The sequence below is a fragment of the Zingiber officinale genome, chromosome 4B (genome assembly GCF_018446385.1).
Source record: "Zingiber officinale cultivar Zhangliang chromosome 4B, Zo_v1.1, whole genome shotgun sequence".
Taxonomy (NCBI): Eukaryota; Viridiplantae; Streptophyta; class Magnoliopsida; order Zingiberales; family Zingiberaceae; genus Zingiber; species Zingiber officinale.
In genome coordinates, this window is record NC_055993.1 from 27,834,960 (window position 1) to 27,859,935 (window position 24,976).

At 42.4% G+C, this 24,976-nt stretch overlaps 1 pseudogene; it reads right to left on the reverse strand.

Moving 5' to 3' along the window:
- Window positions 1-1,663: 1,663 nt before the first annotated feature.
- On the reverse strand, window positions 1,664-24,676 carry LOC121978172 (annotated as a pseudogene).
- Window positions 24,677-24,976: the final 300 nt, after the last annotated feature.

The following is a 24,976-nucleotide window of genomic DNA, read 5'->3' on the forward strand; positions in this document are numbered from 1 at the left end:
GAATATTTTGAAAAACATTGACTATGATACTATTATTGATGATTTTATCTTTAAAAGTACATCACAAAAACATTTTAAATGAGTTGCCTCTATATTTTTTTGTAGGTGTATATCTTCTATGATGGATGATGTAAAAGTTTCTTTTTGGAAAAAGCAGTGCTCAGAAGATAAAATTGGGACATAATTTATAATTTTACTTATGGCCTTTAAACAACAAGGACCAACTTTGGGTATCAATTTACACTGGAAGTTAAGAGTTCAAATTCATGTTGTTGTAGTTCAGAATCTGACACCAGACAAAATAGCAATTATCCTATGGACTGACGAGAAGAAGGGAATTGAGGAGAAGACAAGAAGAGATAATTATTATCCTCTAGGTATTTTTGAAAAAAATAAATATTATTCAATAATAGAGGATTGATTCCTCAACTAACTATACATATGTTTATATAGACTCTCCCTAGGACTCAAAGAAAGGAAAAAAATCTCTATATATGGACTATAATCTCTATCCTATAAAGAAAGAAAACATATTCTAAAAGAAAGAAAAAATTATTAAAGACTCACAATCTTAAATTCCTAAACAGACTCAAAATATATAAAATACAAAAAGATAAAATAATATCAAAAACACCCTACAACAACCAAACAATAACAACCAAGACTTTTCCCACTAGGTGGGGTCGGTTGTATGAATCCTTTTACGCCATTGAGCTCTATCTCCTATTATATCATCATCTATATTTAAATAAATTTTATCTTGTTTTATTGTTGCTAACCAAGTCTTTTTTGGTCTTCCTCTTCCTTGTTTGATATGCATGTTTATCATAGTTTTACATCGCCTAACTGGAGCATTTATTGGTCATCTAAGTACATGTTCATACCATCTTAAATGTGTCTCTCAGAGTTTTTCCTCAATAAATAAAACTCTGACTTTCTTTCTAATGCTCTCATTTCTTGTTTTGTCCATCCTCATATGTCCACACATCCACCTTAAAATCCTCATCTCTATAATTCTCATCTTCTACTCATGTGCTCGAGTCATAGCCCAACATTCAGCTCTATATAACATAGCAGGTCTAACTGCAGTTTTATAGAACTTAACTTTAAGTTTAAGTGGTATTTTACAGTCACATAAAACACTCGACGCCCCCCTCCATTTCACCCATCCTGCTTGTATTCTATGTAAGACATCTCTATCAATCCCTCCATTATTTTTTAAAAATGATCCTAAATATTTAAATCTCTCGGTTCCGGACAACTCGTCCTCTCCTATCTTAACAATTGTTTCATTACTTCTAATATTGCTAAACTTAAATTCCATATATTCTATCTTTAATCTACTAAGCTTAAAACCTTTCCCTTCTAATGTTTCCCTCCAAGATTCTAAGGAAAAATGAATATATGGTCACCTCGGGTTGAAAAAAACTCATCCTCAAGTTCAAGTGTAAGTCCAGTAGAAAGATCATTTTGTATCAAATATGTAAACTCTATTGAAAATTATTGGACTTTGGAAATCTTTGTCGATCCACCTATGAACGACATCGTGGGTACTGTTATTGTTCATCTTCGCATCCTTCAAGAACTTCTCCATTTGGGTTTCCTCCTTCCTCTTTCTAGTGTCGAATAGGTCGAACAGAGCACGCTTCTGCAAAAGGATGGCTTAGAACATGAGCTGTCCTTCTACGAATAAGTGTTTCACGACCAAGTGCTCCTCCCAATCATTGGTCAAGCTTTTATAGAATAAAGTATACTCTTCCTTCGTGATCTCTTCTGGCTTCCACAGCCATATCTGTTTCTGCTTGTTGATTAGCTTCCATTCGTGGGAGACTTCCTTCAGCTCCTTCTCATAGTGCATCTTGGTGGTCCAACACTTGTCATCACCATTGTGGATGGAGTCAACCAGGGAAACATAGTCCCAGTCCTTGATGACATTATACGGCCTATCGCGGATCTCTACTTCTATCGTGTAGCCACCATTATTGATGAGGAAGATGATGCTATTATGGCTGCACCTCAGCATCGTAGACACATCTTGCGTTGTCATCTAAAAGCTTCCATCGTCGATGCAGGTGTAAGAAATCTTGGGTGATATTCTTTTTCATTTCGGTGAAATATATACAGGAGTACATGAGTATTATTAGGCTACAATTAAGGTGGTTATGTACATAATAAAAGATTATACTGAGATTATTTCCATAATCTTATCATGTGGTTATTTACATGCTCATAATAAAAGATTATACAAAGATTATTTTCATAATCTAGCATACTCCCGCGGTTGAAGTGGGAGGTTGTCGTACGTTGAGGTTATCTAGAAAGTCATCAAAGAGAATGCATGGAAGTCCTTTAGTGAAGATGTCGGCAATCTAATGATAAGATAGAACATGAACACAAACCTATCCATGGGCACCTTTCTCGCATACAAAGTGGATATCCATTCCAATATGTTTAGTGCACTGATGTTGAACGAGAATGCCTAAGAGATAGATCGCACTAACATTATCATAATAAATCAATGTGGCCTTATGGATTGGACAATGTAGTTCCAAGAGAAGGTTTTGGATCCAACAAGATTTGAAGACAACATTAGCTACCCCTCTGTACTCGGCTTCAGCACTAGATTGAGACCAAGTAGGTTGATGTTTAGAGGACCAAGAGATCAAGTTGTCTCCAAGAAAAATACAATATCTAGAGGTGGAGTGTCTAGTATTGGAGCATCCACCCCAATCAACATTAGTATAAGAGATGAGACCAAAAACTAAAGACTTGTAAAGAAAATAGTAATATATTACTTTGACAAGAGGGCTACAATTGCATCACTCATCAGAATATGAATATGTAAGCAAACTTGTTGCACAACATAGGATATATCTGGTCTCATAAATGTAACATATTCCAATGCTCCCACTAAACTGTTATAATGTGTAGGATCTTTATAGGGAGATCCTGATGAGACACTCAATTTAGCATTAGTATCCACCGTCATGGTTGCATGTTTACAAGAGGTCATTGTCGGCTCATTCAATAATCTCCTCAAATATTTACGTTGATAAAGAAATAACCCGCCTACATGTCGTGTAATTTCAATGCCCAAGAAATAGCTCAGAGGGCCTAAGTCCTTCATAGCAAATTTAGTAGCAAGGAAGGGCATAATAGACTAACGAAGATCATCAGATGACATAATGAGAATGATGTCATTTGTTGATGCAATTTGCACTAACATTATAACTCAAGTTTTGATGAATGATAAGTGAATTAAGTTAGGTATTATTGTGATCTAATATATTTACCGAGCATGTAGGGATTGACGAGTCTAGGGGACCAGACACAAGGTTGAAACCTAGCTAGGTCTGAAGACTCGATAGTTGGTGTAAAGCCAAGATAGGTAAATGGGTCGACCTGATATCTGGCAGCAAGTCTGGCTAGGTCTGCAGGGCATGATAGCTGGTTGAAGTCTAGTTGGGTTTGCAGACCTAACAATTGGCGAGAAGACCTGGTGGGTCGAGAGGCTAGTCGATAGACTACAAGTTGGTTAGTGAAGGTAATGTTGGAGCAATCTGGGTACCCTAAGTTTTGATGTTTGGGTAAATGTTTAAGTTAGGTTTATTGTTGTATTTGATATGCATTGTGAGTGTGCAGGATATAGGTACAACAAGGAAAGTCCAAGTGTGATCTTGGTAAAGGAGGAAAGTCCAAGGATGAGTCTTGGCGGTGTAAGTCCAAGCATGTAGTCTTGGCAACGTAAGTCCAAGTGTGACTTAGCAATGGATGAAGTCCTAGAAGTGCGACCTCTTGGCAAAGGAAGACTCGACAATAATGACAAGGCCGATGAAAGCTCCAAAAGGCAAGACGTGAAGGATGGGGAGACATCCGAGGGACGCAAGGCTGATGGAGGGGGCTAGAAGGCTAGGTCTAGATTGGTCGGGTGAGAACGAGTGCTGAGTGAATGTACTCGGGGTAAAATCCTAGAATTAGGGGTACTGTAGCAGCACTGTAGCGTTACTGTAGCAGTACTATAACAGTCGACTGTTGGTTTCATCAGTCGACTGGTGCAGTCGACTGGGATGAACAGAGGGCTGGTATCGAGCCGTTGGGCTGCAACAGTCGAATTTCCACGAAGGGCAGTCGATTGCATGTTTTGGCAGTCGATTGGTAGGCGGGGTTTTCCAACCCGTGGCCTATATAACTAAGCATTGGAAGCTTAGTTAAAGTTGACGAAATTAGTGGTGGTTAAGCCTAATTAGAGTCTCCTAGTGCCCAAGTGATCTAGCGTGCTTGTACAAGGTTGTGGCGAGGTTTCTCCACCCACAATGAGCTACACGAGCTAGCCGGAGGTTTTTCGGGGAGTCATCCACCGACGGATCAGGATCGTCCACCTTACAGATAGCCGTGGAGTAGGAGTTTCATCTCCGAACCACGTTACACAACGTGTCATTGGGGTTGCTTCTTGTTTATTATTTTCTAGGGTTAGCTTTCCTTTTGTTTGTTAGTATTTTTGTTTCTGCTGTGCACTAACAAGCGTAGGAAGCGACGATTTGGGTGAAACGCTATTCACCCCCTCTCTAGTAAACGTCAAGATCCCAACAAGTGGTATCAGAGCGAGGTTAGCTCTTGTTGGACTAATCGCCAAGAGAGCGACTAGAGGAAGAAGATGGAGTCGGAGGGACCTCTCGGATGGGACATCCGAATCCCACCTCCATACGAGCTCAAGGACTTCGACTATTGGAGGAAACACATGGAGATGTGGTTCCAAATGAATTGGAACCAATGGATTGCATTAGAGGAACCATTTAAAGCTCCAACGGATAAGAAGGGAAAGCGTCTCCGACGTCGATATTGGACCGAGGAGCAAAGGGAGCAATTGGAGACGGACAAGGAGGTAACTAGAATTTTGATTAATTTATTACCTCCTAATGCGATATTGAATGTAGGTGAATACGAGAACGCAAGTGACCTTTGGAAAAAGGTAATTGTGCTTCATGAGAGTCCTACACAAATCCAAGAAGAGGAGGAGCCCAAGGAGAAGGGCTCATTGGTCCAAGAGGAGAAGGACCAATCGGATGTTGACATGTGTTCAACATCCAAGGAGGAGAAGGAAGATGAGGAGGTATCATCCACATCTTCAAGCGAGGAAGAAGTGGAATTGTTCACATCTTCAAGTGAAGAAGAAGAAGACAATCCAAGGAAGAGGAGATCTTGGAAGCTCAACCCTCCACCTCAACTACCAAGAAGAGCACAAAGGACCACATCAAATGTTTTGAGTGTGGTAAGATGGGACACTACAAGAGTAGGTGTCTAATGCTCCAAAAGGTAAGGGAGGTAAAGCCAAAACTCAACAAGGTTGATTTAACTAATGTGAGTTGTAGGAAGGAGAAGAAGCACATTAGGTGTTTCACGTGTGGTGAGTGGGGACACTATCACACAAAGTGCCCAAGGAGAGGAGAGCTCAAGAAATTGGTGCACTTGAAGAAGTGGGAGAAAAAGATAGCTTCAAGGGTAAGGGAGGTAAACCCTAATTTGAATTCATGTTCAAATTTAAATTCTTCCATGCATTCTAGAAATAATTTTTATTATTTACCTAAGCATAATTATGGATTTAGATATAATGATAGGAATAGGGTTAATGTAGGAGATAACCCTAGGAGACCTATTCATGCTAAATCTAGTAAGAGTAGACCTAATAAGACCCAAACCACTTTGCCAAAGGGAAGGAAAGTAGGTAAAAACCTAAGCATTAATACCAATAAAGGGAGACATATTCCTAGGAAGGTAGGTAGGTCTAGGGATGTCCAAGGTGGACATGTTGACTTTAGGGTTAGAACCCTAGAATTGAAAAATCAAGCCTTGAAGGCAAAGCTTGAGGATATGGAGAAAGTCCTAGAGAGGTTCATTATTGGACCTAAATGAATTGACATGTATTTGGGTGGTCAAAGATTCAAAAATGTCAAATTGGATCCTTCCAAGACCAAAAGGAGGTCAAGTGCTAAGGTGACACATGACATTGGTAAGGGAGGAGTGACCAAGGATAAGGGAAAGTCATCCAAGGCCAATAAGAAGGAATATGCTAGGGTGACATATAATTATGGCAAGTATGAGGTGCCCAAGGTGAAGGACAAGAAGAAAATAACCAAAGACAAGGTGTCTAAGGTTAAAAAGGTGAGTTTTGTAGGCTAAGTGTCACCCGAGGTGCACCGAAGTGGCCTAGCCATAGTAAATGAGTCACCTAGGGAGGTGGCTAAGATTAAGAGCTCAAGGGGGAGCTCAAAGAGTCTTTGGGACATATGGTAAATGATCTCAAGTGAGCCAAGATGTGCCAAAGGGATTAGAGATGGATTTGAGTCTCTATTGTAGTTAGTTGGCACAATTGGGTTAAGTTTCATGCATGAAAATATGACATTGGGGTTGATCCGGTGGTAAGACCGGAGGGCCCTCATAAGGGAAAGTCCAGTGACACGTGGAGGACGGCAGTCAAAGGGGGGTCAACCCCATGGACTCGAAGAGCAGGCGGGACATGCCGATCACCAGGCAATGACCCCTATCCGAAGGGACAACCATCTGACCGGGAGCCCATATTTCCATATGGCCGAGCGGATAATCCGCCCGGCCGCAATGCAACGCACGACTGAAGGCCGAGCCGTTTGCCTGCTTGACCAGGGTCTCAGGCGATACGAGCCGAGCGGACGGACGACCGAGCCGTTTGCCTACTTGACCAGGGTCTCAGGCGATACGAGCCGAGCGGACGGACGATCCTCAACTTTCCCGGACGGACAACCACCTATGCCGGACTAGAGACGAATGCTCTGGCCGAGCGGCTTGATGGTCGATCTGAGAAGAGGAAGTCAAAGAGTAGAGGAAAGTGTGAACGTCATCTCAGTAACCCCTGTTGTTGACAACAGGCATGTTCTAAGACCAGACCATACTCAGTATGGTGCGATCGAATGTTCTGTTGTCCCATCAAGGAGACGCTCAGACTGTAGCGGTATGGAGTCAGACATGCTCTTCTGACAAGCCCATGCTGCGGTATGGGATATGACACATGTACACCTCGGGTTGTGTGTACCAAGTTCCCGTGGCTCTATATAAAGGCCATTAGACTTCACCGGAGGTATGCAATCAAGGATCCCTGGAGCCACTTTCTTACTGTTCATCTTTCTGACTTGAGCGTCGGAGGGTCACCGCCAGGAACCCCTTCCCGGCTCGACTTTTTTGCAGGTTCGCCGGAAGTTTACACAAGCGGTCTAAGATCTACGTCGGCAACCGGAGAGTGCCACGTGCCCAGCGTCCGTTGATTTAGCTTTCAGACAGGATCAGGGGTAATATTACATGTAAATTAGTTTTTGATGTATAGATGCCATATAAACCAATGCTAAGGATGCATTATGGTTTAGTATGGGCAGATACATCAAGAGGAAGTCAAAACTTGGACTATAGGTCAAGGTTCAATTGAACCATTTAGCTAGTTTTGAATTTTGTGTCAATCTTAGGATCTGTGATAAATATATTTATATATATATTTTTTCCAAGTAGACAAGGATAAAATAGACCTCTCCTCAAAATTTGGGATTTTTTGAAGATCTGTGGAATTTTTGGTGTATTTCTGAAAGTGAGTAAAAAAAGGCTAATTTTTACCAACATAGAGTCCTAGTCGACTGGTAACACTGTTCATGAGCACAGAATGTCTCTGTAAGCTCATTTTGATGATGGCAGTCGACTGGGGTTTATACCAGTCGACTGATAACACTGTTCATGAGCACAGAATGTCTCTGTAAGTTCATTTTGACGATGACAGTCGACTGAGACTTATATCAGTCGACTAATACGGTCTGAAAATATTTTTTTACATTAGAAAATGATCAAAAGAGTGGTGAACATGTATGTAATCTTATGGGGGATTAATACATGATGTTTATGGTCATTAGAGGTCAAAGAGTCCAATAATTGGGATATTGTTGGAGCTCTTTTTGATGTATGGCAAAAGGGGAGAAATTTAGATTTAAGTGGGAAACCTACACACCTTTGCAAGAAATCCTAGCTTAAGGGGAAGCTTAGGTGAAGGGGGAGCCTAGGATTAGGTTCCATGATTTATGCATGTGTAGATTGCATATTTATTTGCATTATTATTGCTATATTATTTCCCTAACTTAAACGGGTTGCCAAACATCAAAAAGGGGGAAATTATTGGAGCAATCTAGGTACCCTAAGTTTTGATGTTTGGGCAAAGGTTTAAGTTAGGTTTATTGTTGTATTTGATATGCATTGTGAGTGTGCAGGATATAGGTACAACAAGGAAAGTCCAAGTGTGATTTTGGTAAAGGAGGAAAGTCCAAGGATGAGTCTTGGCAGTGTAAGTCCAAGCATGTAGTCTTGGCAACGTAAGTCCAAGTGTGACTTGGCAATGAATGAAGTCCTAGATGTGCGACCTCTTGGCAAAGGAAGACTCGACAATAATGACAAGGCCAATGGAAGCTTCAGAAGGCAAGACGTGAAGGATGGGGAGACATCCGAGGGACGCAAGGCTGATGGAGGAGGCTAGAAGGTTAGGTCTAGATTGGTCGGGTGAGAACGAGTGCTGAGTGAATGTACTCGGGGTAAAATCCTAGAATTAGGATTTACTGTAGCAGTACTATATGTAGTAGTACTGTAGCAGTACTATAGTAGTCAACTGGTGGTTTCATCAGTTGACTGGTGCAGTCGACTGGTGTAGTCAACTGGTGCAGTCAATTGGTGCAGTCGACTGGGACGAACAGAGGGCTGGTATCGAGCCGTTGGGTTGCAACGGTCGAATTTCCACGAAAGGCAGTCGACTGCATGTTTTGGCAGTCGACTGGTAGGTGGAGTTTTCCAACCCGTGACCTATATAACCAAGCATTGGAAGTGGTGGTTAACCCTAATTAGAGTCTCGTAGTGCCCAAGTGATCTAGCGTGCTTGTACAAGGTTGTGGCAAGGTTTCTTCACCCACAAGGAGCTACACGAGCTAGCCGGAGGTTTTCTGGGGAGTCATCCACTGATGGATCGGGATCGTCCACCTTACGGACAGCCGTGGAGTAGGAGCTTCATCTCTGAACCACGTTACACAACATACCATTGGGTTTGCTTCATGTTTATTGTTTTCTAGGGTTAGCTTTCCTTTTGTTTGTTAGTATTTGTGTTTCTTCTATGCACTAACAAGCTTAGGAAGCGCCGATTTGGGTGAGACGCTATTCACCCCCCCTCTGGCGAACGTCAAGGTCCCAACAGGTAAGTCACTGGAGGAGAGTGACTCAATGAGGATGCATCCCAATTGAGGGGACAGTAGATGTTAGTCGAGCTTAGGTCTATTTTGGATCCCTAAACTGAGACCTTAACTAGTTACTAGTCTTAGAAGGTCAAGAACTAATTATTACTACTTATTATTATTTGTGCTAACTTTATTTTATAGGTTAGATATTTTAGTATTTGACTAACACATTTTACAGGGCAAATGGAGCACACAATGTCTCGGGTGAACAATACTCTAGGCGCCTTCGGGAGCTTTGGAGGTGCCTTGAGTACTGTTTATAGAAGGTACCTTTGGGAGCTTGGAAGGTGCCTTTCATCGGATAAAATCAGACTTCATCAATGATAAGGTGTAGGATTTTTGGGGAAAATTTTTTGCCTATAAAAGGCACCTTTAGGGCTATGGAAGGTGTCTTCCATACTCCATAAAAGAGCATCTCGACCAGTTCTTCAACACACCTCGATTTACAAGCTTCTACACGTCCAGTTGGTATTTTGATTGCTCCGGCTCCTGCTACCGCTTCAAAGAAGTCTTTCTACCAACAAACTACTTTTTTGAGTCATCCAATCATCTTCAACGGACTGACAGCAACACACAAGCACACTCTAAATTGTTGGTAACTTTTAATGTTGCAATTTTCATACTACTATTTTAAAAGGGAAGTGTAAGCTATTACACTATCTCTATTCTTGTATTCAATTACATCTTTGGGTGGTTTTGGAAGAAGCGTTTAGTGAATTATCCATCGATAGGTCTGCAGGACCTGGGTCTTGGAGTAGAAGTCGCCAAAGGCTCTGAACTAAGTAAAACTGACTATGTTTTTTTGTGTTCTTTTTAGTTTAATTTTTCCACTGCAATTTTACTTTAAAATTATAAAATAACATTATTTTTCAAAAACAAATTATTCACTCCCCCCCCCTCATGTACTCATGATCCAACATCATCAACATAAATATGTGTCATGTCATTTCCTTGTTGATAAATAAATAGAGAGTGATCAGATTTGCTATGGAAAAACTAACAGTGGAGAAAAGGTCAGCAAACTATTAATTCCAAACATGAGTGGCCTGTTTGAGTCCATATTGTAACGCCCAAAAATTCTCAAAACTATTTTAGGAATATTCTATAATTTTTCTGGAATTATTGGATATTTTTCCGGAATTTTCCGAGTAGCGGAAGTAGCAAAAATTATTAGAAAAGTAAAATGGCTTAAGCGGGAATCGAACCCGGGACCTCTCGGGTCCGCTAAACCTTTAGTTAGCCTTAGTAACCGGTGAACCCAGCAGGGCCGTGCTGAGAGAAAGGAGAATCAAATATATTTATAATTGAGTTGGGCCAAAATACCCACTTAATATAAATAGGAAAACATAAGTTGGGTTGGTTCATTTTTATGTTGGTTCGGCAAAAACCCTCTCCACCGAGACCTCACCGACGCCACCTCTCCCTCTCCTCCCTCTCTCGGCGCAAACCACAAGGAGAACTAGGGTTCCATCCCTAGGGTCCCAAGGTCACTTTCCGGCGACGATTTCAGCACAAGGATGTTCCCCTCCGCGAGTAGAGCACGTGGACGCGAGCGAATCGTCGAGAAGTCGTCTCCACCGGAATTTCTAACGATTAGATTTGTAAGAAATCTAGCACACAAGATAAGAAACCCCTCACCTGGAGTATAAGTAGCTCTCGCGTGTTTTCTTTTATGCATTAGATTAGTTTATTGAATTTTGTCAGCATATAGTGTGTATTTTAACTCTTCTCACAGATTTAGGGATTAGTGAGCATCTCTAGATGGGCCGAGCACGTGTATCCTCTATAGATAGGGGTTTAGACACTGCTGGGTGCCTAGAGGTGGTCTCCCTGATCGAGAGGAGAGTTAGAGAGCGCCAAATGCTCGACAAAATGCCTAGCACAACCTTATGATACAGTGGGCATTTAGTTAAATGTCATAGAACATGTTAATTAGCATGATCAGTTTTTATTTCAGCTTTTACGAGACTAGATGTCCAAATGGGTGGGCTCCCACAGTCGCCTCTAGGTTCAAACAACCTAGTTCTAGGTTCAGATAACCTAGATTCAGCAAAATAGTATTAACTATTTCAGTATTTTACTTTTCAGTGGCACTGTACTGGATTAGATATCCATTGGGTTGGGCTCCCATAGTCGTCCCTAGGTTTAGCTAACCTAGTAAATCCTACTAGATTCGGAACTTGCAATCCCGGGTCTAGTTAGGGATGCGCGCACAGCAAGTACAGTTGTCTGGGCCCATCAGCAGCATGTTTAGTATTTTCACTTACTATATGTATATGGTTTTCAACCTTTCACAAATTAGTTCGTGAATTCAGTACAGTCCTAGTAGTAGCTCAGTATTAGCTTGGCTCTGTTTTTAGTATCAGCTTAGTTCTTCATTGATACCATGTGATTGATATCATGTTCAGCTTTAGATATGCCATGATTGTATGCTTATATGCCATGCCATGTTTAGTTTATTCAGTATACTTAGCATATCCTTTCAAACAGCATGATTTAAAATCATATTTGCATCGTATGCATGTTTTAGTGAGGTAGATGGTTTCTTACTAAGCTTTTTAGCTTACAGATACTATTTTCCTTATACTGCAGATACAGGTAAAAGGAAAATGGACTAGCAGAGGAAGCTAGAGGCCAATGCAGAGATGGTGTGTGTGGCAGGAACTGGAATAAAAGATTCTTAGGGGACTTAGCAAGTTTAAACCGTAGAACTCTTTAGTGTTTTACTTTCATGCACGTTTAGTTGTGTAATGCTATGAATCAGTGAACCATATGTCATGTTAAGTTTAGAATACTAGTTTTATGTTATTAGAATGTTTCTCATGTAGTGTATAACTCATATGTGAGATTTTGGCACGCCCAAGTGCTGAAATCATAGTTTCAGGCTGAAATCAGAGCTTCGGGCTGAAATCGATTAGGGTGGATTTAGACTGGATCGGTCAGCTGACCGATCCATGCGCGAATAGAGAGTTGGCCTCTGTTATGGATCGGTCAGCCGACCGATCCATTGTGCGAACAGAGAGCGCCGACGCTCACTGATCGGTCAGCCGATCGATCAGTGAGCTACTGGATCGGTCAAGTCGACCGATCAGGGTACTCCTGGATCGGTCGGTAGACCGATCTTGCCGCATATAGAGGCGAGGGAGCATATGGATCGGTCTGCCGACCGATCCAGAGAGTTTTTCCGTGCCAGTAACAAGCTGGATCGATCACGGGATCGATCCGACAGCCCAATCGATCTATGGATCGATTAAAGTGCCTGATTACAGCTAGCAGGCCATCCGAGAGGCATACATTGTCTTCCCTAACATGTGTACAACTCCTAGGTACACCCAGAACACTAAGTTAAACTTTATAGCATTTAGTTCAGTAAAATTTTAAATTAGTTAGTTTTCATTCCGCATTAATAGTCCAGCACAGCATAACTGTAGCGACCGGCCTCGCAGCCTAGCTAGTAGGAGGCGGGTTGCTACAGAGTGGTATCAGAGCAGTGTTCTATACTTCCTACACACACATCAGCATTGAACTTACAGCTTCCAAGTAAGAATACCTCTACTTTATTTATGCTTTCTGTTTCCTTGTTATAGATCATGTTTATAGATAAACTGCTGCATGATAGTATGTGTTAGTATATAACATGATAACGATAGTTATACAATTATGATTGTAATAGTTATTCATGTTCTGTCCTCTATGTCTTTAGCAATGGCACGGGCGCCCGACTAGAAGGGCACTAGCTCTGAGCCCAGAAGAGGCGGGTAGTTCAGTGCCTCCCCGACCTCTACATTAGTGGCTCGATTCTGAGTGACTAGGCGAGCAATGACGAAATAGCCACCTTAAAGGCTAATCGGCAGAGTACCCCCACGTCACCGGAACCGAACCTGACAACTCCGAAGTCTTAGAGGTTCCACCAGCCTAGCCTACAGCGCCAACGCCAGCACCAGCAGCAGCTGAGCCAAGAAAGGAAGCCTATCCGATCCAGTGGCAGTGAGTCAAGCCGAGAACTTCTCGGGCACTAGTGAACCATGGGATGCACAAGCCAGGTTCAAAACACTGGAGAACACGATGGAGCTACTGGATGGCGAACACGAGAAGGTGAAGTGTGCCTCCTCCTGCGGAGACGCACGCATGTGGTGGGAAAGAATCGAGCGAAGCGCCCGGTGAACCGGATGTCATGGGTGACTTGAGAAGGAATTCTTGAGAGTTCTTTCACATCGGTTACAAACCGCCACTCTGACGAGTTCACCGAGTTTCGTCAGGGCAACCTTTCGGTTGAGGAACCCGTGAAGAAATTCAACAGGTTGGCTCGTCTATGCCCGGAGCTAGTCGGCACAGAGAAGGAACGTTCGGTTGATGCTCAAGATGATAAGGCCAGAGATAGCGGTGAACGTGGGTGGTGGCATACATAGGCCACAAACCACGGAGGAGTTAGTGAGCGGTGCCTTGACCATACCAGAACAGCATGAGACAGCAGAAGCAAGTCTCCTCAGAGTCCAAAGGCCAAGGAAACTCTCACACTCAAAACAGCAAGGCCACAACTCTAGAAAGGGAACTCCAACAGCAAGCGCAAATCGGGAAGTGACCCAAAGGAGGACCATCTAGCAAGCGACCAGTTATCCAAAGTGTGCTACTTGTGGGAAATTCCACCCAGGGTTTTGTCGCAAGGGCACAGGATGTTTTGAATGTGGACAAGAAGGCACATGGCCAAGCAGTGCTCGAACAAGACCCTCTTCCACAGCAGATTCAGATGCATGCCACCAACTCGGTTATATCAGATGCGGGCCGCTCTAGAAGGTCCACTTATCAGCCGGGCCCCTCCAGCTACGGCGAATGCGAGGATCTACTCACTCACCGGAGAGTACGTAGCCAATGCCTCGGCAGTTGTCACAGGTCGATTAGCATTTTACAGATAGTGCTACTGTTTTGATCTTGGGGCAACCCATTCATATATAGCGAGGTGTTCTCCGAAAAATTAGAAATACCCTCGGAGGTACTCGGTGGTCAGTTTTTGACGGTACTACCTTGAGGAGAGATCATGGCATCCACGCGGCTCGAGGCGATCCGGTCATTATAGCAGATGAGAGCTCTTTTGTGATCGATAGTGCTAGAGATGATGACTATGGCGTTATCTTTGGAATGGACTTTCCGATCGATACGGTGCTACCATAGAGTGCCAAGTAATGTAAAGTCATCTTCCAACTGAAGCGGTGCAATTTGAATACTGGGAACCAAAGAAAGGCCAAGTTCCTCTCAGCCTATGAAGGCACGAAGCCTCTGGATTCGGGATGTCAGGATTCCTAGCACACGTAGTCAACGCCAGCCAGGACAAGAACCAAGCTAGAGGAGGTTCGAGTCGTATGTGACTACCAGTAGCCTTCCCTGAAGAGCTTAGCACCAGACAAGGAGATTGACTTTGAGATAGAGCTCATTCCGGTACAAACCCTATCTCCAAAGCGCCTTATCGCATGGCTCCAGCAGAATGAAGGAACTCAGGAGCAACTCAGGAGCCGCTTGACAAGGGTTTCATACGCCTGAGTCATTCACCATGGGGAGCGCTTGTATTGTTCGTGAAGAAGAAGGATGGAAGCATGCGATGTGCATAGACTATGATCACCAACCAAGTCACGATCAACGGTATCCTTCCCGAATCGATGACTTCGACCGCCGGTGAAGGGCGAGCGGTGTTCTCTAAGATAGATCTCGGATCAGGTTATCATCAGGTAAAGGTTAAAGAGGATATACCCAAGACAGCATTCAGAACCAGATCTGACACTACGAGTTCGTAGTCATGCCCTTTGGCGTGACCAATGCTCCAGCTACATTCATGGATCTCATGAGCAGAGTATTCAGGGAGTATTTAGATAAGTTTGTTATTGTGTTTATCGATGACATTCTTATCTACTCAGGAACTCAGGAAGAACACTCGAGCACATGAAACTAGTATTGCAGACCCTTCAGCAGAATCAGCTATACGCCAAGTTCACGAAATGTGAATTTTGGCTAGATCAGTGTCCTTCCCGGGTCACATCATCTCAAAGGATGGTATTATGGTAGATCCAGCAAGATAGAAGCGTGAAAGTAACCTGGAAGAGACCTAAGAGCTAGCGAAATCGGGAGCTTTACGGGATTAGCAGGATATTCTGAGAAAGTTTGTAGAGGACTTCTCCAGATAGCCTCCCCGACAACTCTTACGAAAGAACACGAAATTTCGGTGGGACGGAGGAGTGAGCGACTTGTGAGCTAAAAGGAGATTGACCGGTGCTCCCATTTTGGCTCAACCAGACAACACCAGCAACTTTGACATCTATAGTGATGCCTCTAAGTTGGGACTAGGAGCAATACTGATGCAAAGCAAGGTGATCGCCTATGCCTCCAGACAACTCAAGGATTATGAGAAGAATTACCCTACTCATGACCTTGAGCTTGCAACAGTAGTGTTCGCTCTCAAAATTTGGAGACATTACTTATATGGAGCTCAGTGCAGAGTGTATACAGATCATCAGAGTCTGAAGTACTTCTTCACTCAGAAGGATCTGAACATGCGACAGCGCAGATGGCTTGAGCTGGTCAAAGACTACGATATAGACATCCTCTACCATCTAGGGAAAGCCAATAAGGTAGCCGACGCACTTAGCAAAAAATCCAGTGCTACCTTATTATCTCTTATAGCCATGTCACCGCGCCTACAGAAGGAGATCGTAGATTTCGGTCTCGAACTCATCGTTGGACAGCTCTCTACTATAACCTTAGAGTCTACCTTACTTGGTGATATTCAGTCAGCTCAGGAGCAGGACCTCGAAATTCAGAAAATCAAGCAAGGGCTAGCAGAATCAGAAAGTAGAGAATTCAGAGTGTCCGATAGCGGGATGTTGTATTTTGGTGACAGACTCTGTGTTCCAGATCAGGAGGAGCTACGGAGACAGATTTTAGATGAGGCTCACAAGACTCCCTATGCGATGCATCCAGGTTCCACCAAAATGTATCAAGACCTGAAGAACCAATTTTGGTAGCCCGCGATGAAGCGAGACATCGCCAGATATGTTAGCATCTGCCTCACCTGTCAGAGGGTCAAGGCAGAACATCAGCGACCAGGAGGAGTTCTGCAGCCTATACAGATTCTAGAATGGAAGTGGGAGGATATCTCTATGGATTTCATAGTGGGACGGCCCAGAACCACGAATGGTTTTGACGCCATCTGGGTAATAGTCGACAGGTTGACTAAATCAATCCACTTCTTAGCTATCAAGATATCCTACTCCATGGAGAAGCTAGCTCAGTTGTATCTCCAGGAGATCATCAGACTACATGGAGTCCCACGAACCATCATTTCAGACAGAGACAGCAGATTAACATCACACTTCTGGGAGTGTGTACAGTCAGCGTTGGGCACTAAGTTAAAGTTCAGCACAGCATTCCATCCTCAGACAGATGGTCAGACGGAGCGAGTGAATCAGGTACTCGAAGATATGCTCCGAGCGTGTGCCCTAGAATTCAAGGGAAGTTGGTGCAAATATCTGAGCTTAGCAGAATTTGCATACAACAACAGCTATCAGGCCACTATCGGCATGGCACCTTACGAGGCTCTCTATGGGCGGAGGTGTAGATCTCCAATCTGCTGGTATGAGAGTGGTGAACAGAAAGAGCTAGAACTTCAGACAGATCTAGTAGCAGATACCACAGCAGCTATACAGCAGATCCGCCAGAGGATAGAGACAGCTCAGAGCCGCTAGAAAAGCTATGCTGATACACGAAGCAGACCCTTAGAGTTTTCAGTCGGGGATACAGTGTTCCTCAGTGTAGCTCCCATGAAGGGAGTGATGCGTTTTGGGAAGAAGGGCAAACTTAGTCCCAGATATGTGGGACCATACCTTATCAGCAGAAGAGTGGGCAAGGTAGCATATGAGCTAAAGCTACCCCAGGAAATGTCAGCTGTCCATAACGTATTTCATGTCTCTATGCTGAAGAAGCATACCCCAGATGCCACCCAGGTGATTGAGCCCCAGTCGGTACAGATCCACGAAGACTTCAGCTATGATAGTCGGCCTATTCAGATAATAGACCGAGCAGTTAAGAAATTACGGAACAAGGAAGTACCATTAGTCAAAGTCATTTGGCACAGTCACACAGCAGAAGAGGCAACTTGGGAGACAAAAGTCAGCATGAGACAGAAGTACCCAGAATTATTCTAAGTTTGAGTACGAACTTTTTATAAGGTATGGGTGATTGTAACGCCCGAAAATTCTCAAAACTATTTTATAAATATTCTATGATTTTTCTGGAATTATTGGATATTTTTCCGGAATTTTCCGAGTAGCGGAAGTAGCAAAAATTATTAGAAAAGTAAAATGGCTTAAGCGGGAATCGAACCCGGGACCTCTCGGGTCCGCTAAACCTTTAGTTAGCCTTAGTAACCGGTGAACCCAGCAGGGCCGTGCTGAGAGAAAGGAGAATCAAATATATTTATAATTGAGTTGGGCCAAAATACCCACTTAATATAAATAGTAAAACATAAGTTGGGTTGGTTCATTTTTATGTTGGTTCGGCAAAAACCCTCTCCACGGAGACCTCACCGACGCCACCTCTCCCTCTCCTCCCTCTCTCGGCGCAAACCACAAGGAGAACTAGGGTTCCATCCCTAGGGTCCCAAGGTCACTTTCCGGCGATGATTTCAGCACAAGGACGTTCCCCTCCGCGGGTAGAGCACGTGGACGCGAGCGAATCGTCGAGAAGTCGTCTCCACCGGAATTTCTAACGATTAGATTTGTAAGAAATCTAGCACACAAGATAAGAAACCCCTCACCTGCAGTATAAGTAGCTCTCGCGTGTTTTCTTTTATGCATTAGATTAGTTTATTGAATTTTGTCAGCATATAGTGTGTATTTTAACTCTTCTCACAGATTTAGGGATTAGTGAGCATCTCTAGATGGGCCGAGCACGTGTATCCTCTATAGATAGGGGTTTAGACACTGCTGGGTGCCTAGAGGTGGTCTCCCTGATCGAGAGGAGAGTTAGAGAGCGCCAAATGCTCGACAAAATGCCTAGCACAGCCTTATGATACAGTGGGCATTTAGTTAAATGCCATAGAACATGTTAATTAGCATGATCAGTTTTTATTTCAGCTTTTACGAGACTAGATGTCCAAATGGGTGGGCTCCCACAGTCGCCTCTAGGTTCAGATAACCTAGTTCTAGGTTCAGATAACCTAGATTCAGCAAAATAGTATTAACTATTTCAGTATTTTACTTTTCAGTGGCACTGTACTGGATTAGATATCCATTGGGTTGGGCTCCCATAGTCGTCCCTAGGTTTAGCTAACCTAGTAAACCCTACTAGATTCGGAACTTGCAATCCCGGGTCTAGTTAGGGATGCGCGCACAGCAAGTACAGTTGTCTGGGCCCATCAGCAGCATGTTTAGTATTTTCACTTACTATATATATATGGTTTTCAACCTTTCACAAATTAGTTCGTGAATTCAATACAGTCCTAGTAGTAGCTCAGTATTAGCTTGGCTCTGTTTTTAGTATCAGCTTAGTTCTTCATTGATACCATGTGATTGATATCATGTTCAGCTTTAGATATGCCATGATTGTATGCTTATATGCCATGCCATGTTTAGTTTATTCAGTATACTTAGCATATCCTTTCAAACAGCATGATTTAAAATCATATTTGCATCGTATGCATGTTTTAGTGAGGTAGATGGTTTCTTACTAAGCTTTTTAGCTTACAGATACTATTTTCCTTATACTGCAGATACATGTAAAAGGAAAATGGACTAGCAGAGGAAGCTGGAGGCCAATGCAGAGATGGTGTGTGTGGCAGGAACTGGAATAAAAGATTCTTAGGGGACTTAGCAAGTTTAAACCGTAGAACTCTTTAGTGTTTTACTTTCATGCACGTTTAGTTGTGTAATGCTATGAATTAGTGAACCATGTGCCATGTTAAGTTTAGAATACTAGTTTTATGTTATTAGAATGTTTCTCATGTAGTGTATAACTCATATGTGAGATTTTGGCACGCCCAAGTGCTGAAATCAGAGTTTCAGGCTGAAATCAGAACTCTGATCGGTCTACAGACCGATCAGGGAGTGGGTTGTGCCGCCGATCCATGCGCGAACAGAGAGTTGGCCTCTGTTATGGATCGGTCAGCCGACTGATCCATTGTGCGAACAGAGAGCACCGACGCTCACTGATCGGTCAGCCGACCGATCAGTGAGCTACTGGATCGGTCAAGCCGACCGATCAGTGAGCTACTGGATCGGTCAAGCCGACCGATCAGGGTACTCCTGGATCGGTCGGTAGACCGATCCAGCCGCATACAGAGGCGAGGGAGCATATGGATCGGTCTGTCGACCGATCCAGATAGTTTTTCCGTGCTTGTAACAAGCTGGATCGATCACGGGATTGATCCGACTGCCCAATCGATCTATGGATCGATTGAAGTGCCTGATTACAGCTAGCAGGCCATCCGAGAGGCATAGATTGTCTTCCCTAACATGTGTACAACTCCTAGGTACACCCAGAACACTAAGTTAAACTTTACAGCATTTAGTTCAGTAAAATTTTAAATTAGCTAGTTTTCATTCCGCATTAATAGTCCAGCACAGCATAACTGTAGCGACCAGGCTCGCAGCCTAGCTAGTAGGAGGCGGGTTGTTACACATATAGTCCATATAGAGATTTCTTCAATAGACACACATACTCTCGATGGACGAGGTCTTTGAAAGCCAACGACTAATGCATATAGACGGTTTCATGTAGTTGACCATTCAAGAATGTGTTTTTAGCATCTATTTGATGAATGGGTTAAGATTTTGATAGAGATATACTGAGAATAGTCTGAATAGTAGATCATTTCACCACAGGGCTAAATGTTTCATCACAATCCACACCAACCTGTTGAGACCTGCCGTCACCAACAAGACGGGTTTTATGCCTTTCAAAAAAACCATCAGATTTCTTTTTATGATGAAAAATCCACATTGAACGAATAATATTAACATTAGGAGGATGGTGCACCAACTCCCACATCTTATTATTAATAGGAGCATCATATTCATTTGACATAATCGCTTTCTAATTTGAGTCGGACAAGGCAGCTTTTGGATTACGAGAAATAGGGGATGGCATAACCGATGACATCAAATTGAATTGACGTTTGGGATTAAAAATCCCATGCATGCTATGGGTTATAATAGACCAAGACAAGGCTTGGCTTATTGGTTATGGTGTGGGCTAGGTGAAGAGGTTAACGATTGGGCTATTGTAGGTGGGCTGGGCCATGGGGAAGTGTTGTTGGATGCAGGTTGAGATGTGGGCATGAATAGAGCCAATTGAGGAGGTTGGATGATAGTGGGCTCTTGTTCTTACTGGTAGACTGGGTTAGGTTGACTATGAAGATGATGGTGCAAAAGGGCATGTAGACCGTTACTCAAAAAAATCATAAGAGTGGGAAGGAGTGTGCAGGGTGGCAAAGGAGAAGTTGGACTCATCAAAAATGACATGTCTAGAGATAATTATTTTTTAACTAGACAAATCATAACACTTATATCCTCTAAGATTGAGCGAATATCCCAAAAAAACACAATGGGTGGAACATGCTTGTAGCTTGTGTATTGTGGTGGAGGGAAAGAGAGGATAACACAAACACCCAAAACCCCATAAATGTGTGTAGGAAGGATCCTAATGGTAAAGAAATTGAGTTGGGGAATAATTGGAGAGTATCTTGCTAGGGAGAATGTTTAAGAGGTATGTTTCCATTTGGAGGGAATGATGCTAAAATGATGGTGTCATAGAAGAGTGAGCAAGAAGAGTTCAAATCAAGTTATTGATTGCTCGAATTTTACATTCGGCTTTGCCATTTTGTCAAGAAGGGTGAGGTCAATAAAAATGAAACACCATAGCATTAGTGTGACAAAATTTCTTAAATGGCTCGTTATCAAATTCCCTCCCATTGTCACACTGAAAACATTTAATATTTTTCTCAAATTGGGTTTGAATGAGTGTACTAAAAGACAAGAAAATGGAAGGAACTTGTGATTTTCATCCAATAGGGAATGTCCATAAGAAATTAGTGTAATCATCCAAGAGAAGAATATAATATTTATGACCTACCAAATTTAAAATTGATGATGTCCACCAATCACTATGTATTATATCAAAAGGCTTTGTTGTGCAAGAATTTGAAACATGAAATGACAACTTAACATGTTTTCCAAAATTGCAAGATTGACAAATAAAAGAGAATGAAGATGGTTTACTGTCAATAAATTTATTATTCCTAAGTGAACATCAAACAACCCGGGTGTCCTAAACGATAATGTCATAAAGTAGGAGAAAGAGCTGCAAAGGTTGATGGAGAGGTGGATTGATGTCTAGTAGTTGTGGTGAGAGGATATAGATCCCCGGTGCTATCGCATCTCATTAGTGGCATCCCTGTCTGAAAATCCTTCATAGAAAAATCAATGGGTCAAACTCAATGGAAACATTATTGTCAATGTTGAAATGATGCACAGAGATCAAGTTTTTAATGAGTTAGGGGCATGTATGACATTGCTTAGAGTTAAAGGTGGGTGAGGTGGGGAAAGTGATTTTTGTTCATAACCACGAATTGGAATTTTCTGTCCACTACCAACAATAATATTTTTGTTATCGCTCATATTAAAATAGGATGAGAGAGTACCTTGAGATGCAGTCATGTGTAAGGCTGCACAGATTTCCATGTACTAATTTTCATCAGGAAAATTAAGAGATAAATTGTGCATCACTGAATCAATGTTAGTAGGTGCATAACTCGTAGGAGGTGGCACTTGGCTACTATATGCCAATGGTGGATGATTGCCTAGAATTCTAGGTTGATGAGCAGGAGGTGGATGACCTCATGATGAGGTGGAGGTAAAGACAAGATAGAGCAGCACATGCTTTTTGTCCCGAAGACCTCGACAATGGGCATTATACCCACTAGTACGATGGCTACTGCTACTACTGTTGCCACGAACGTTGCTGTTGTTGTCCACTTACATGGTTGCTACTTGTTGGGGTTGCAAGGTTGCAAACATAGTCCCACATTGAAAATACATGGAAAAGATCATGGGTTTATATGAAAAAGATATCTCCATTGGCATGAGGCATTTTGGGTAGAGCCCAAGAGCAAAACTATGAGGGTTTAGGCCTAAAGTGGACAATATATCATTGTGGAGATATCTAAATTCTTTTCAATCCTTCAATTGGTATCAGAGCTCAGACTGCTAGAAGGTCTAACTGTCGACTGTGCACAAGAGCTATGGTCTAATTGAGTCATGTGAGTAAAATATTGACCTCGAACAAAGGAAGTGGGGGCTCTCGTGTTCTAATCAAGAGGACTAGACACCAGGCAGGAAGTCTTAGTTGCGGCTAGGCAAGAAAGTCCTAATAGGTCGGGTGGACTGAGGGGTAGGAAGACCTAGTGGGTCGAGGATTGGATTTGTGAAGCTTGTGGTCTTTTGTTTGAGGGGGAATTGTTGGGGTTGTAAGGTTACAAACATAGTTCCACATTGAAAACACATGGGAAAGATCATGGGTTTATATGAAAAATATATCTCTATTGGCATGAGACCTTTTGGGTAGAGCCCAAGAGCAAAACCATGAGGGCTTAGGCCTAAAGTGGGCAATATCATACCATTGTGGAGATATCTAAATTTTTTTTGATCCTTCACTACTACCACAGCCTTTTCCTCTACCGCCACTATGTTTTTCTCGATTATTATTGCGGTTCTGATCATGTTTCTAACCATTATTGTTATAGTTTGATGTATTACCATAACGTGATATCGAACTTCGGCCATAGTCAAACACAGCATCAATGGAACTGTTGGTGGTGAGGAGGGCGGTGTTGGCAGCGCTAGCGGCTGCTTGTTTAGCCATTCGGGTTTCCTCAAGGATTAACCTCGATCGTGCCTCGTAAAAAGGTGGTAAAGGATCACTTTGTTGAATGAATGTAGCAACACCATCATAGTTCTCATTTAAACCTGCAATTAACTAGAGAACTAACTGTTGATTTAAAATCAATGCACCATTGTTAGAGAGTTGATCGCCAATCATTTTTAGTTCTTGGCAATAGGTCAAGATGTTAGGATAATCATCCATCTGAATGTGAATGAATTGGTTTTCAAGGTAAATGACATGAGAAGTTTTGTTATACTAAAAAATATTTTGCAATTGCTCCCATGCTTGTTGTGCAGTTGAATCCGGTTCCAAGATGGTGTGCAAGAGATTGGTGGAGATCGTACCATAAATCCAGTGAAGGACTATTGCATCCAAGTGCAACCATAATGCTTTCTCAATCTCAACTGCGTCTTCTTATTCCATCTTGGTTGGCTTCGATTCGATGGGATAATATGATCAATAACTTGGTATGCTCGGTAATGGCTTTTAAACAACTCTGCCCATGAAGATTAGTGTCCCTTTTCCATCTCTAGAGTAATGGAGATGAAGTTCTTGATATAATTAATGGCCAAAGCATGATGGAATTTGGTTTATTCGGCCATTGATATAAGGAGAAGGAGAGAGAAGAACGAGAAGGTGGAGGAGGATGGAGGTTGCTGGTATGGCTAGGGCGTTGACATCATTAGGGTTGTAACTAAGCTCTAATAACATGTAAAAAATTCTGTGTGATATTCTTATTCATCTTGCTGAAATATATACAGGAGTACATGAGTGTTATTAGACTATAATTAAGATGGTTATTTACATAATAAAAAAATCATACAGAGATTATTTCCATAATCTAACAAGGTGTTTATTTACATTCTAATAATAAATCTTACACATAGATTATTTTCATAATCTAACAACAGGCGATAAGCAGTCCCTCCTTTGATGGCCTACGTGTAGCCCAGAGTTACACTGACCGACCAACCAATGGATCTAAATTACATCTGGAACTCGTGCCCACAGCCTTTCGGGTGCTTTAGATTTTGGCAGTTAAACCAGGAGTCATTGGCCTTGGTGATGACGACAGTGTCACCGAAGAGCATCTTTGTACGTGTTGGAACATCACATTCACCCTCAGAGGCTCCTTTGGCCCACACTATAATGACTTGTCATCCATGACAAAGATACGTCGATAGTTCTCATAAGTGGTGGTGTTCTTCTTGAGCCTCTTGGTGAGCATCTGGAGGAAGTCCTTCTTGAACACGCAGCTGAAGATGAGACCGTTAGCCACCACCATGCACTCCGGTTGCACCACGATGGCCTTCTCCTTCTTAAGAAGCATCGAGTAGGCCATGGAGGTTAAGTCATTGAAGATCAGGTTGATGAGCATGTGTGTTGGTGGACTCCACGATCTCGGCGCAAAATGCCATGTTGAAAGTGCCCCAATAAGTGCTTTCGCCGACATCACCGCTATTTAGCAACATTCAACTACATGAAGGCGTTCCCGGCCTTCAGCCTTGTTCAAGAATTTTTTCGTCTCCTCCACCTTGATGATGTCATCTTCGATGGTGAGAAGAGTAAAAGAGAATTATTCAACAAACCAAATCAAGATTAGGATGTAATAATTATTAGAATAAACCAATTTACTAGTTTCCTTTTATTACTTTGTCAATTGACCAAGTATGTAATGCCTCACTATATATATTATATATCTCATAGACAAATCAATTCAGAAGTTTATTCTATTATCTATTCTCTCGTCTAATTATTTTAAAATAGTATCA